The 12,183-nt window shown below is 40.0% G+C and overlaps 1 non-coding gene across 1 annotated transcript; it reads right to left on the reverse strand.

Annotated features, from left to right (window-relative positions):
• Window positions 1–9,311: 9,311 nt before the first annotated feature.
• LOC142177765 (small nucleolar RNA R71) lies at window positions 9,312–9,418 on the reverse strand. Its single transcript, XR_012706322.1, has one exon. It is a non-coding gene; the product is annotated as a small nucleolar RNA R71 (small nucleolar RNA).
• Between the last annotated feature and the right edge of the window lie 2,765 nt (window positions 9,419–12,183).

A 12,183-nucleotide genomic window follows, 5' to 3' on the forward strand; every position in this document is an offset into this window, starting at 1 on the left:
TGTTTCTTATATTGAATTATTGCAATATTGGGTGTTGAGAACATGAAACTTATAATTGGTTATTGCCTCTAATTGAGGAAAATGTTTTGTGTGACGAGCGGAGTTCAGTACTATTGATGAAGTGTATTTTCTTCCCACCTCGCTTGGTATTGGTGTTGTTGTTGTTGCCTGGTGAGGAAGAGTGAAAAGGGCGAAGGGTGTTGTTGTGCCTTGTTTGCATATTGATATCTTGCTTGAGTGAACGTGAGGCTAAAGCACAAAGGGTGATGCCGTGCCCATGATTATTTACATTACATGGTGAGGATGAGGGTAAAATCATGAAGGGCGATGCCGTGCACTTGTATTTATGGTATATGGTGAGGATGAGGATAAAAGCATGAAGGGTGATGCCGTGCACTTTTATTTATGATATATGTTGAGAATGGGGGTAAATCACGAAGGGTGATACCCTGCAACTTGTTGACTTATTTGCTTTGACTTGATATTTGAAATGTGAACTTGACTTGATGCTTTCGGTACTTATTTTGAAAGAGAGTGATTCTCGCTTATTGTTTTCGCTCATTGTCCCTTTCTACATGTCCCTACTCTGTTGTTACTTTTGATGTTTTATTTGTTGTTCAGTTGCTTTATGTATATAACTGCACAAGTTTTAGTAGATGTCTTGCCTTAGTGTGATGACCTAATAGGTTATTTTGAGCTCTAGCCCTTATTTCTGTGTTCCGAGACCTCGATTAGCTCCATTTTATATTTTTCGACTTGCGTGCACAGTCGGTGTTTTTTCCCCCCCGAAATTCATTTATGTGAAAATTTGAAGAAAACATAATTTTTAGCTTTAAAAATGACTTGAGTTGACTACGGCCAATATTTTATGTAAATGACCCCGGATCGGTAATTTGACGATCCCGGTGGGTCCGTATAATAATTTTGGACTTGAGATATGCCTCAAATTGAATTAAAGAGTCCCTAACTTAATTTGACGTGATTTGTTGAAAACTATTAACTTGAATGTTTAAAGAATTTCTAGGTTTGATGGTAGGTTGACTTTATTTCTATCGGGTTCGAATTTCAGTTTTGAAATTTGTTATAGGTTCATTTTACTATTTGAAACTTGTCTGCAAAATTTGATGTAAAACGAAGTTGATTTGATATGATTTGGACGCTCGGTTGTAAATTTGGAAGTTCTTGAGTTTCTTTGAAACTTTCATGCATTTTGATGTCCGATTCATAGTTCTAAATGTTGTTTTGGTGTTTTGATCGCGTGAGCGAGTTCGTATGATATTATTACACTTGTGTGCATGTTTTGTTTGGAGCGCGAGGGCATTGGTGAGTTTCGGATAGGCTACAGACCATTTGAATATAGAAAGAATTGCTGGTTTTGGCTGCTGCTGATATCTGGTGTCATGTGCTTCACGATCGCGAACCCTCTCTTGCGATCGCGAAGGCGAATCTGGGTTGGGGAGGACTTTCTTCTTTGCAAACGCGAAGTAGTTGGGGGTTTACCCTTCGTGAACACGTCCTCTCTCTCGCGAACGTGTAGGGTTATAGGGTCCTGGGAGGGAGCCTGTTAGTTACTCTTCGCTAACGCGTTCATTGGGCCGCGAACATAAAGGCAGGGGGAAGTAAGACTTCGCGAACGCGGAGAGTGGCAAGCGAACATATAGGCCTTTGGCTGCTGCTGCTTCGTGATCGCGTCAGGTCCTTCGCAAACGCGAAGAAGACCTAACGCCAACGATTAAAACAGTCCAAAAATCCGGATTCTTCCCATTTCTCACCATTTTCAAGTTTAAGCTCAACCTAGAGGCGATTTTGAAGAGGTTTTTCACCCCAACTTCATAGGTTAGTAGATTTTAACTTGTTTCCTTACATTTCCATATACACCCATTGATTTGTAACCTATAATCTATGCTTTTTCATGGTAGAAATTAGGGATTTAGGTAGAAATTGGGGATTTTGAGAAATTGAGATTTGGACCTCAAATTGTGGTCGAATTTCAAAACTAATCACATAACCAGGCTCGGGGGTGAATGAGTAATTGGGTTTTGGTATGAATCTCGGATTTTGACCAAGCGGGCCTAGGTTTGACTTTTGTTGACTTTTTCAAAAACATTAAAGATTGAATCCGTTTCACTCGTGGGTAGTTTCTAAAGCTTATTTTGAATTATTTGAACTATATTTGGTTAGATTTGATTGGTTTGGAGGCTAATTCTAGAGGAAAAACCGCGGTTCTACATTGATTTGAATGCAGAGTGAGGTAAGTGGCGTGATTAATCTTAACTTGAGAGATTAGGACCTGTTGGTCTATTTGCTACATGTTTTATGTGTGGGGACAACGTATATGTGAGGTGACGGGTACCTATGCATTATCATTAGGTTAAAGCATGCGGGCTGAAATTACTTCTTTGTATTATATTTTCGTTAATTGTGTTAGCTTAGGTTAGATTATTACTTATTTTAATTAATCGTTTTGCATTTATTGCTTATTTTAAAGATGTTGAATATTTTGGAAGTGAAATTTGATATCATGCCACCAAATTTGGAGTGAAACTATTCGCCTTGTTTTTATTATTCAAATTTATATTGTTGCTTGGTGAGGAAGAAAGAAAAGCACGAAAGGTGTTTCCGTGTCTTATTTGCATTCATTATCACATATTGAGAGATTGAGAGTAAAAACACGAAGGGTGATGCCGTGCTGGTGAGTAAAAGCACAAAGGGTGATGCCGTGCCATTATATTCATGATATTACATGGTGGGGACGAGAGTAAACACACGAAGAGTGATGCCATGCCATTTTCATATCATTGTCTAATTTGATTTTCAGGTTTGGAGATTCACTTAGTTATACTATTGCTTAATTCAGAGGATGTTATTTCATGATTTCGTACTTGCCGTTTTATAATATTTCCCCCTTTCGCATGTTCCCTCACAGTTAATATTCTATCATTCTTGTTATTTTGATGCTTTATACATATTTTTACAAAGTTTTTACGTAGGTGTCTTGTCACTACCTCGTCGAGGTTAGGCTCGACACTTATGGAGTACATTGGGTCGGTTGTACTTATACTACACTTCTACACTTCTTGTGCAGATACTGGTATTGGTCCCAACAGTGCTTGAGGTGCGACGACTCGGATAACATTCACTTCGGAGACTTGAGGTAGATCTGCTGGCGTTCACAGACCTTGAAGTCCCCTTTCATTTCCTACTTTTACTGTTTATCTCTTTCCAACAGTTATATTTATTTCAGACTATGTTTGTAGACTTCTAGTTTCTCGTGTACTCGTGACTCCGAATTTCTGGGAGTATTTAGTATCACGTGGTTTATATTCGCATTGTGTTGGGTTTGACATTTATTTCTCGTTGAATGTCATTGTTTTGTTTTTAATTGTTAAAATTGGTTAGTTGCCTATTTCACATTGGCTTGCCTAGCAAGTGGATGTTAGGCGCCATCACGATCTCGAGGTTGGGATTCCAGGCCGTGACAATTAGTTGGTATCAGAGCACTAGGTTGCTTAGGTCACACGAGTCATGAAAAAGCTTAGTAGAGTCGGGAGGATCGGTACAGAGATGTTTGTACTTATCTTCTAGAGGCTATGGAGTTTTAGGAAAAAAATCACTTATTTCTTTCTTTGTCGTGTGATTTTATTCTATCATTGATGTTTGAATCATTCCATTCTTGCTCTCTTGCAGATGGTGAGAACACGCACAACATCTACAACCAGATAGGAGCTGGAGCCCCATATTGCAGCCACTACTAGGGGTAGAGGCCAAGGCCGAGGTCGAGCCAGAGGCCGGGGTAGAGGTAGAGCTGAGCCTAGAGCTCGAGCAACAATACCCATAGTGGAGCCTCAGATTGATCATGAGGAGGAGATCCCATCTCAGACTGCACCAGTTGGACCCACTCAGGTCCCAGAGGGATTTATAGCCACTCCCGTGCTTCTGGACGCTCTAGTCCGTTTAGTGGGCCTTATGGAGAGTGTGGTCCAAACCGGTTCATTTTCGGTGGCACCATCCATCTCTTAGGTTGGGGGAGGAGCACAAACTCCTGCTACTCACACTCCGGAGCAGATGGCTCCTATATATTTGACTCCAGCAGTCCAGCCAGTTGGGGTAGTTTAGTGTGTTGCTACTGTACAGACCGGGGAGAGGCCCCCGATGTCTTCTGAGGGATTGATGAGATTGGATAAGTTCACAAAGATCTTTCCTATTCACTTCAGTAGTGCACCTTATGAGGACCCACATGATTACCTGGACATTTTCCATGAGGTGTTGCGCAACATGGTTTTTGTTAAGACCAATAGGATTGACTTTGTAGTGTTCCAAATGACCGATTCTTCTAAGAGATGGTGGCAGGATTATTTGCTGATCAGACCAGTTGGTTCACCTTCACTTACCTGGGATTAGTTTTTTGCAGCTATTTCTGGAGAAGTTTATTCCTTTCACTCTGAGAGAGGAGTACCGCAGGTAGTTTGAGTGCCTTCAGCAAGGTACATGACTGTTGCCCAGTATGAGACCCGATTTGTGGACCTAGCTCACCATACAATTATCTTACTCCCTACTAACAGGGAGAGAGTGAGGAGATTCATTGATGGACTTACTTTCAGTATTAGGCTATAGATGGCCAATGTGACCGAAGATGATATTTCTTTCCAGAGGGTCGTAGAGATTTCTAGACGGATCGAGATGGTTCGTGGTCAGGATAAGGGGCGGTATCTGAGAAGAGGCCTCGTCATTTTGATAGTTTCAGTGTTGCCTTGTCTGGAGGAAGGGGTTCATCTGGTGGGGGATATCTTCCCATGCCATTTTAGTCAGCGCTTCAGGCATCCCACGGTGGTTCGGGTAGTCGTGGTCCTTATGTGCCTCATCCTGAGCAGCTAGCCTACAGTGCACCATCTCTACTATTAGTGCACCTCCAATCCAGAGTTATCAGGGTGGTTATTCAGATCGACAGGGCCAGTTCCAGGGTCAGCAGTCATAGTAGCCGATGGCTTGTTATACTTGTGGAGATCTGAGGTACGTTGCTAGATTTTACCCTAGGTCACAGAGCAATATGCCATAATAGAGTTCTCGTGCCATGGTTATATCACTGGTTGCTTCACCGCCCGCTCAACCAACTTGAGGCGGGGGTCAGGCTGCCAGAGGTGGAGGTCAAGCCATTAGAGGTAGAGGTCAAGCCATTAGAAGTGGAGGTCAGGCCATTAGAGGTGGAGGCTAGCTAGCTAGAGGTCGTCAGAGAGTCGGAAGTCAAAGTGGTGGGGGCCCATCCCTATTTTTTATGTATTTTCAGCTAGACTTGAGGTCGAGTCATTTGACGCCGTCATCACATGTATTGTTCTAGTTTTCCATAGAGATGCTTCAGTTCTATTTGATCCTGGCTCTACTTATTCCTACGTGTCATCCTATTTTGCTTCATATCTGGTTATGCCTCATAATTCTTTGAGTGCTCCTGTATATGTGTCCACGCCTGTGGGAGATTCTATTGTTGTGGATCATGTTTATCGCTCGTGTGTGGTTTTTATCGGGAGCCTTGAGACTAGTGTAGATCTCCTACTTCTTAGTATGGTGGACTTTGATATTATTCTAGGCATAGATTAGTTGTCACCTTATCATGCTATATTGAATTGTCACCCCAAGGCGGTGACCCTTGCCATGCCGGGGTTGCCCCGATTAGAGTTGAATGGGACTCTTGGCCATTGTACCAGTAGGGTTATTTCTTATGTGAATGCTCGACGTATGGTCGAGAAGGTATGTCTAGCATATTTGGCCTATATCCGTGATCCTAGCGCAGAGGTTCCTTCCATGGATTCAGTACCATTTGTGCGTGAGTTTCTAGAATTGTTTCCTGCAGATTTGCCGAGGATGCCACCCGATAGAGATATCGACTTATGTATTGACTTGGCTCCGAACAATCAGCCATTTCTATTCCACCATACTGCATGGCCCCGCCTGAGTTAAAGGAACTGAAGGAGCAGTTGCAGGATTTGCTTGATAAAGGATTTATTAGACCTAGTAAGTAACGAGCCGATCGGTCATTTTGTACAATTGTGCCCCATTATCCCCTTTTATGCTTCTCACATATGTGTTTATGGTTTTATGACTTGCGGGATTGGTTAGTTTCGTTCCTGGAAGCTTTTGGGTTGACTTGGACCCTTTGATTCTTGGCTTAGAAGCCTATATTAGAAATATTCACCAAACTTTGACTTTTGTGAAAACGACCCCGAAACAGTGTTTTTATGGCTCCGATAACTTTGTATCATGATTTTGGATTTGGGCGTATGCCTAGAATTAATTTTGGATGTACGTAGGTTGATTTGTGTTAATTTGCCGAAATTTGGCAATTTGAAAGTTTGACTGTAGGTTGACTTTTAGCTATCAAACTCGGAATTTGATTTTTGGACTTGGAATAGGTCCGTTATGCTATTTAGAACTTGTTTGCAATTTTTTTTTTATCATTTGGAGTTGATTTGGTAGGTTTTGGACGTCTTGTTGTAATTCTAGAGATTCTTGAACTTTACTTTGAAATTCATGCATTTTAGTGTTCGATTCGTAGTTTAAGATGTTATTTTTGTGTTTTGATCACCTGAGCGAATTCGTATGATATTTTTAGACTTGTGTAGATATTTGGTTTGGAGCCTCGCTCGGATGTGTTCTGGACATGTTCCAGAGTGTTTTGGACTGAAATTGTAGAATCTGGTGTGCTGATGCTTCAGGTATCGCATTTGCGAACACCAGGTTCGCAATTGCGAGCTTAGCAGGGGGCCTCAGGTATCGCAATAACGATGCCAGGCTCGCAATTGCGAAGTGGTTTAGGAATTTGGGTAGTTCGTATTTGCGACTAAATGGTCGCTTTTGCGATGGGGACAGGGTTCGCATTTACAAACCCGTTGATCGCAATTGCGAGGTCCCAGTAGGAAGGTCGGTGGATGTATTTACGATGTATTCTTCGCAATTTTGAGGGTTCACATTTGCGAACCCATTTCGCAATTGCGACATCAACAGCTGATCAAAAGGGCTGGAAGTTAGGATTTCTTCTCACATTCTCTCATTTTAGAACCCTAGACTCGGTATGAGGTGATTTGGAGAGAGGATTTTCATCTACAAACTTTGGGTAAGTGATTTTAATATATTTATAGCATATTCCATCAATATATCTTAGTGTTTAACATCAAAATAATGTAAATCTGATGGTGGGCTATAATCTCGTATTTTAGTAGCGTATTGCACTCTAATTCACTGCACTTTATTTGTGTTTGAGCTTTAATTGGTAGTGTTTTGCACTTATTGTGTGTTTTATGCCTTGTAGGAGTGATTCTGAGCTATGCAGATGTTATGGGATGAATTCGAACTATTTGGAGCTTTGAAGTCTGAGCAAAAGCCCAAAGGACTAAGCCGGGATCGTGTTCATGGGTCGAGAGCCAATTCTGGATGTCAAAAATCGAAGTTTGATCTGTATTCTGAGAAAATCCCACTGTCGCAGTGCGTGGGGCACCGCGACTAACTATTTTTTGTTTCCTGACATATGTTGAGCTCTCTAGATTTCTCCACTAATGCCTCGTATGGCGCGTCGCCCCATGCGGCGCGCCTGTGTATTTTTTACAGAGTAAATATCCTATTTCGACTAGAAAAAGGTGATTTCATCTGGGCCTGTCCCTACTTGGTATAAATACATGAAAAATGTTATTTTCTCGACTTTGGACACATATTCGACCTAAGGAGGCTAAGGGGGAGTTGGAAGAACACGAGCACAAGTATTTCATCAGTTCTTCCTCACTCAAGACCTGAGTTTGGATTGAATTTATGTTTTTCTATACTTTAATTTTTTTTTGTGATGAATTGCTCCATATCTATGGAGTAGTTCCATTTAGGGTTTGATGGATTTGGTGTATTGATGATTATTTGTGGATTATAACTCTAGTTTTATGTATTGAATCGATTTTGGATGAATTAATTGCTACATCTATATTCACTTGTTCATGTAATCGAGAGAGGCATAACTTGTGATATCTTTGCATTATATTGTTGGTTGAGTTCATAGATTCTTCTAAGTAATCAAAAGAGGCTAGTTGAATCATTTATTAAACCTAGTTAGGAGAATAATCGAAAGAGGTTTTCCTAAAGACCAATCCATTACGCATTCTTGCATATCTTCACGTGCTTAAATTGGTTAATCTTGTGAGTATAAAACTTAATCGAGAGAGGAGTTTTTGCTGAACGTTTGAACTAATAATTGAGTGAATTCGAGAGACTCACTTGAACCTTAAAAGTGAATTATCTAGAGTTAGATCCCGAACAATTAGCTTACACCTATCCTATCAAAACCCTATCTTCTCCCATTGATAACCTTCTTTGCTTAGTCCTTGTTTAGATTGTCATTAGTCAATAGCTTTAGAATTCTTAGTTAATTTTAGTTAGACATCTTATAAAATTCAACTATACTATATTTGACTAGCGAACAAAATTTAAGTGTGTGTTATGCACTCGTCAAATTTTGGCATCGTTGCCGGGGATTGGCAATCAATAGTGTTTGAAATAGTTTGTAGTGCTAATTCAGGAATTTTTTCCCCTTTTTACGGTTGGTGTTCTTTGACTGTGCGCAGGTTACAGGTTAAGATTGGTGCATGACTTGATCTTCTGTGAAAGAAGTGATACCATATGAGCCAGAGATAGAAAAACAACTGCGACAACTGAGGAAGGAAAGAAATCTAGCCGAGACATTAGAAAAGGTTGGGCAATCCTCAACCAAAGAACTTAAGGCTGGAAACGGTGACGATAATGTAGATTTGGCTGCAAGAGAGGCATCCCAACAATGGGAAAAAGTTGCACGGGATGCTAAGGAAGTAACTATTCGAGAAGCACAGATTATTTATGAAGAAGAGAAGGGTCGGAGAATTGCTCAAAATCAACCCTTGGCTGCAGACCAGTTCAGAAATATAGCTCCTATGCCTGGGAGATCACTGGGCGATTATGCTAGACTGGTCTACAATCAAGGCTTATCAAGTGTTAAACCACCCCTAATTGCAGTTAACAATTCTGTATTGAAGCAAGGGTTGCTCCAAACCCTTCAAAATTGTTGTGTCTTCATGGGGAAGATTAACGAAGATTTAAATACACATTTAATGGACTTCGAGGAGATTATGAATACCTTTTAATATAATATTGTGTCACAAGATGCAGTGTACTTAAGGGCATTCCCCTTCACACTCAAAGATGATGCAAAGAAGTGGCTTCAAAGTTTGCCAACTGGATCAATCAGAATATGAGAGGAGATGACCAAAAAATTCTTTGATAAATATTTTTCCTTAGATAAAACAGGTAAGTTTAGAAGAGGGATCCATAACTTCTGCCAGAAAGAGATTGAAACTATTTTTGAAGCATGCGAGAGGTTTAAGGAGATTGTTTGAAAGTGTCAACATAGTAGAATTGAACTCTGGATGCAACTCCAAGACTTTTGGGATGGATTGACACAGGCGTCACGTAGAACATTGAGCAATGCAACTGGAGGCCCTTTGATGAAGAAGACTCCAGAGGAGATAGTTACAATTCTTGATAAGTTATATGAAGATGCTAATCAGTGGCCCTCTGAGAGTGCTGAAAGAAGAAGATCAAATGATGTTCACCAAGTTGATGTTAACACATCTATGCAAGTACATCTTGATGATATGGCTAAATAAATAAGGAGACTGACCTTGGCTACAATACAAAATGAGCCTCATGCAGCCTGTGATATATGTGGAAGAGGACACCCTACTCATGAGTATCAAGCCTCAACTGAGGAAGTGAATGCTGTGGGAAATTACAACTTTAATGCAATAGGTCAGAAGCACCCTGGTTTTTCATGGAGTTCACCTGGGGGTACCACAAATGCATGGCAACAAAACAACCCCAGATTTCAGGGACAAGGAGCTCCTGGTTTTATGAATCACCCGAGGTAGTAGTTTCAGCCTCAATAGCCCAATCAGCCTGGTCTAGAAGATCTCATGAAGGCCTTCATTGTGAAAACTGATGAAAGATTTGAAGTACAAGGGGCAGCAATTCGAAATTTAGAGAAGCAAGTGGGACATATCGCAACAATACTATTTGAGAGGGTTCCAAGAACTCGCCCTACTGATATTGAAAGAAATCCCAAAGAAACAGTGAATGTTGTAACCTTGAGAAGTGGGCAAGTGTTGAAAAACCCCACCCCGATCCAAAAAGAGGTAATACTTGAAAAAGAAAGTGGGGAGCAGCTGAAAAGTGATGATGACAAGAAGAAGAAAGGCCCAATGAAAGCTGAGAAAAAGAAGAAGGAAGAAAAATCGAGAAGGGAGGAACATGAGGAGAGCAAGCATATGCATGCGCTACCTTTCCCTCAAAAAGCTATGTAGAGAAAAGATGGACAAACAGTTTGAGAGATTTCTGGATGTTCTGAAAATGGTTCATGCAAACTTACCATTCACAAAAGTTCCCTCACAAATGCCTTCTTATGCCAAATTCTTGAAGGAGATCCTTACAAAGAAGAGAAAAATAGAGGAGACCTCAGTGGTCAAGCTCACAGAGCATTGCAGCGCGATATTGTAAGATAAACTCCTACAAAAGTATGGAGATCTAGAGAGTTTTACTATACCTTGCTATTTAAGAACTATTAATTTTGATAAATCGTTATGTGATTCTGGTGCCTCAATTAATTTAATGTCTCTATCTATTTACAGGAAACTAGAGAAAGAGATTGGAGAGATAAGGTCTGCACAAATATCTTTGCAGCTGGCATACCAAATGAATTTAATACCCGAGGGGTAGTGGAAGATATGTTAGTTCGGGTGGATAAGTTCGTATTTTCTATGGATTTTATAGTGGTGAATATAGAGGTAAACAAAGAGGCTCTCCTCATCATAAGAAGACCATTCTTAGCGACGGGAAGAGCAATATTAGATATACAAGAGAGAAAACGCTTGCTTAGAGTGGGTGAGGAGAATGTGACTTTCAAGATGGATGGAGAAATAGGGGTGCAAAAAGGAAAACCAGCTGCAAATGTTGAATGGAAAATGAAGGGCTTAAAAGAGAATGTTGCAGTGAGTGAGAAAGATAAGTGTGGAGTGTACCCCAAAAAGGATGAGAAGAAGATGTCTGCATGGATGTGTGCATTAGTTTGGGTGCGAGGAATGGAGCCCGACTTCGACTCACACCCCAACTAGATATTCATAGAAGTTTTCTCTACCTTATGCTTTTTAATTGTGTGTCACGCGGACATGCCACTACTTAAAGTATGGGGTGGGGGATATGTTGTATGTATGTATGTATATTAGTTCTTTTTTGTTAGTTTTAGTAGGTAGAGATAGAAAACAAAATTGAAAAAAATCATAAATTTCTTAAAATTTTTGATTTTCTCGACGATGAATATCATCGACAGGTTTCTTGAGGGATTAAAGTCGAAAGAAAAAAAAAAGACAAAGATTTTGTTTGTAGGTAGTATAATAATTTTCCCTTGGTTTTTCTTTGGGCCGCGGTTCTTTTCCAAGGGTTTTGTTTGAACCGGGTGTAGTTAGTAGTAGTTTTTATTTTTTTAAGAGTAGGAAACCTTGTGTTATGATTTGAATTAAAGGCAATATCTCATGACTATATTATACCTTGAGAATAGTAAGTGCTTTAGTTGTGACGCTTAGGCTCAGTTTTTTATTCTTGTATAAGTACTTTAAATTGTATGATCTTAACTTTGCTTAACTACTTTGACTAGAGTGTCTTGATAGTCTAATCTTGAGTGAGTTTTGTATCATGTGTGTGTGAGGTTTTGTGTATTCTATGCATTGCATTTGATGTCTATAACTTGTCCCGTGTATTTTCAAAGCGAAATAGTAGTTTATTCAGTTTTGGAAGTGATATAGGCATTTCTTTGTTGAGTTAAATATATGCTTTTACCCACCTAATTGTTATGTATCTGTAATGACTCGACTTTTCGTTTTGAACATCTGCGCTCCTTTCAATTAATTGAAGTCTTGAGTAGCTTCATATGCTGTACTATAACCAAGTTTGAGTTTGAGTTTGTATTCGACCTCGGAATGGAGTTTTGATAATTCCGTTAGGTCCGGATGGTGATTTTAGACTCGGGTGTATGCTTAGAATTTAATTTGGACATTTCTAGGATGTTTTGACGTCGTTGTTTCAAGCATAAGTGGTATAGAATTAAACAAATTATCTCCAAATTCAGTTTTG

This window comes from Nicotiana tabacum, chromosome 23 (genome assembly GCF_000715075.1).
Source record: "Nicotiana tabacum cultivar K326 chromosome 23, ASM71507v2, whole genome shotgun sequence".
Lineage (NCBI taxonomy): Eukaryota > Viridiplantae > Streptophyta > Magnoliopsida > Solanales > Solanaceae > Nicotiana > Nicotiana tabacum.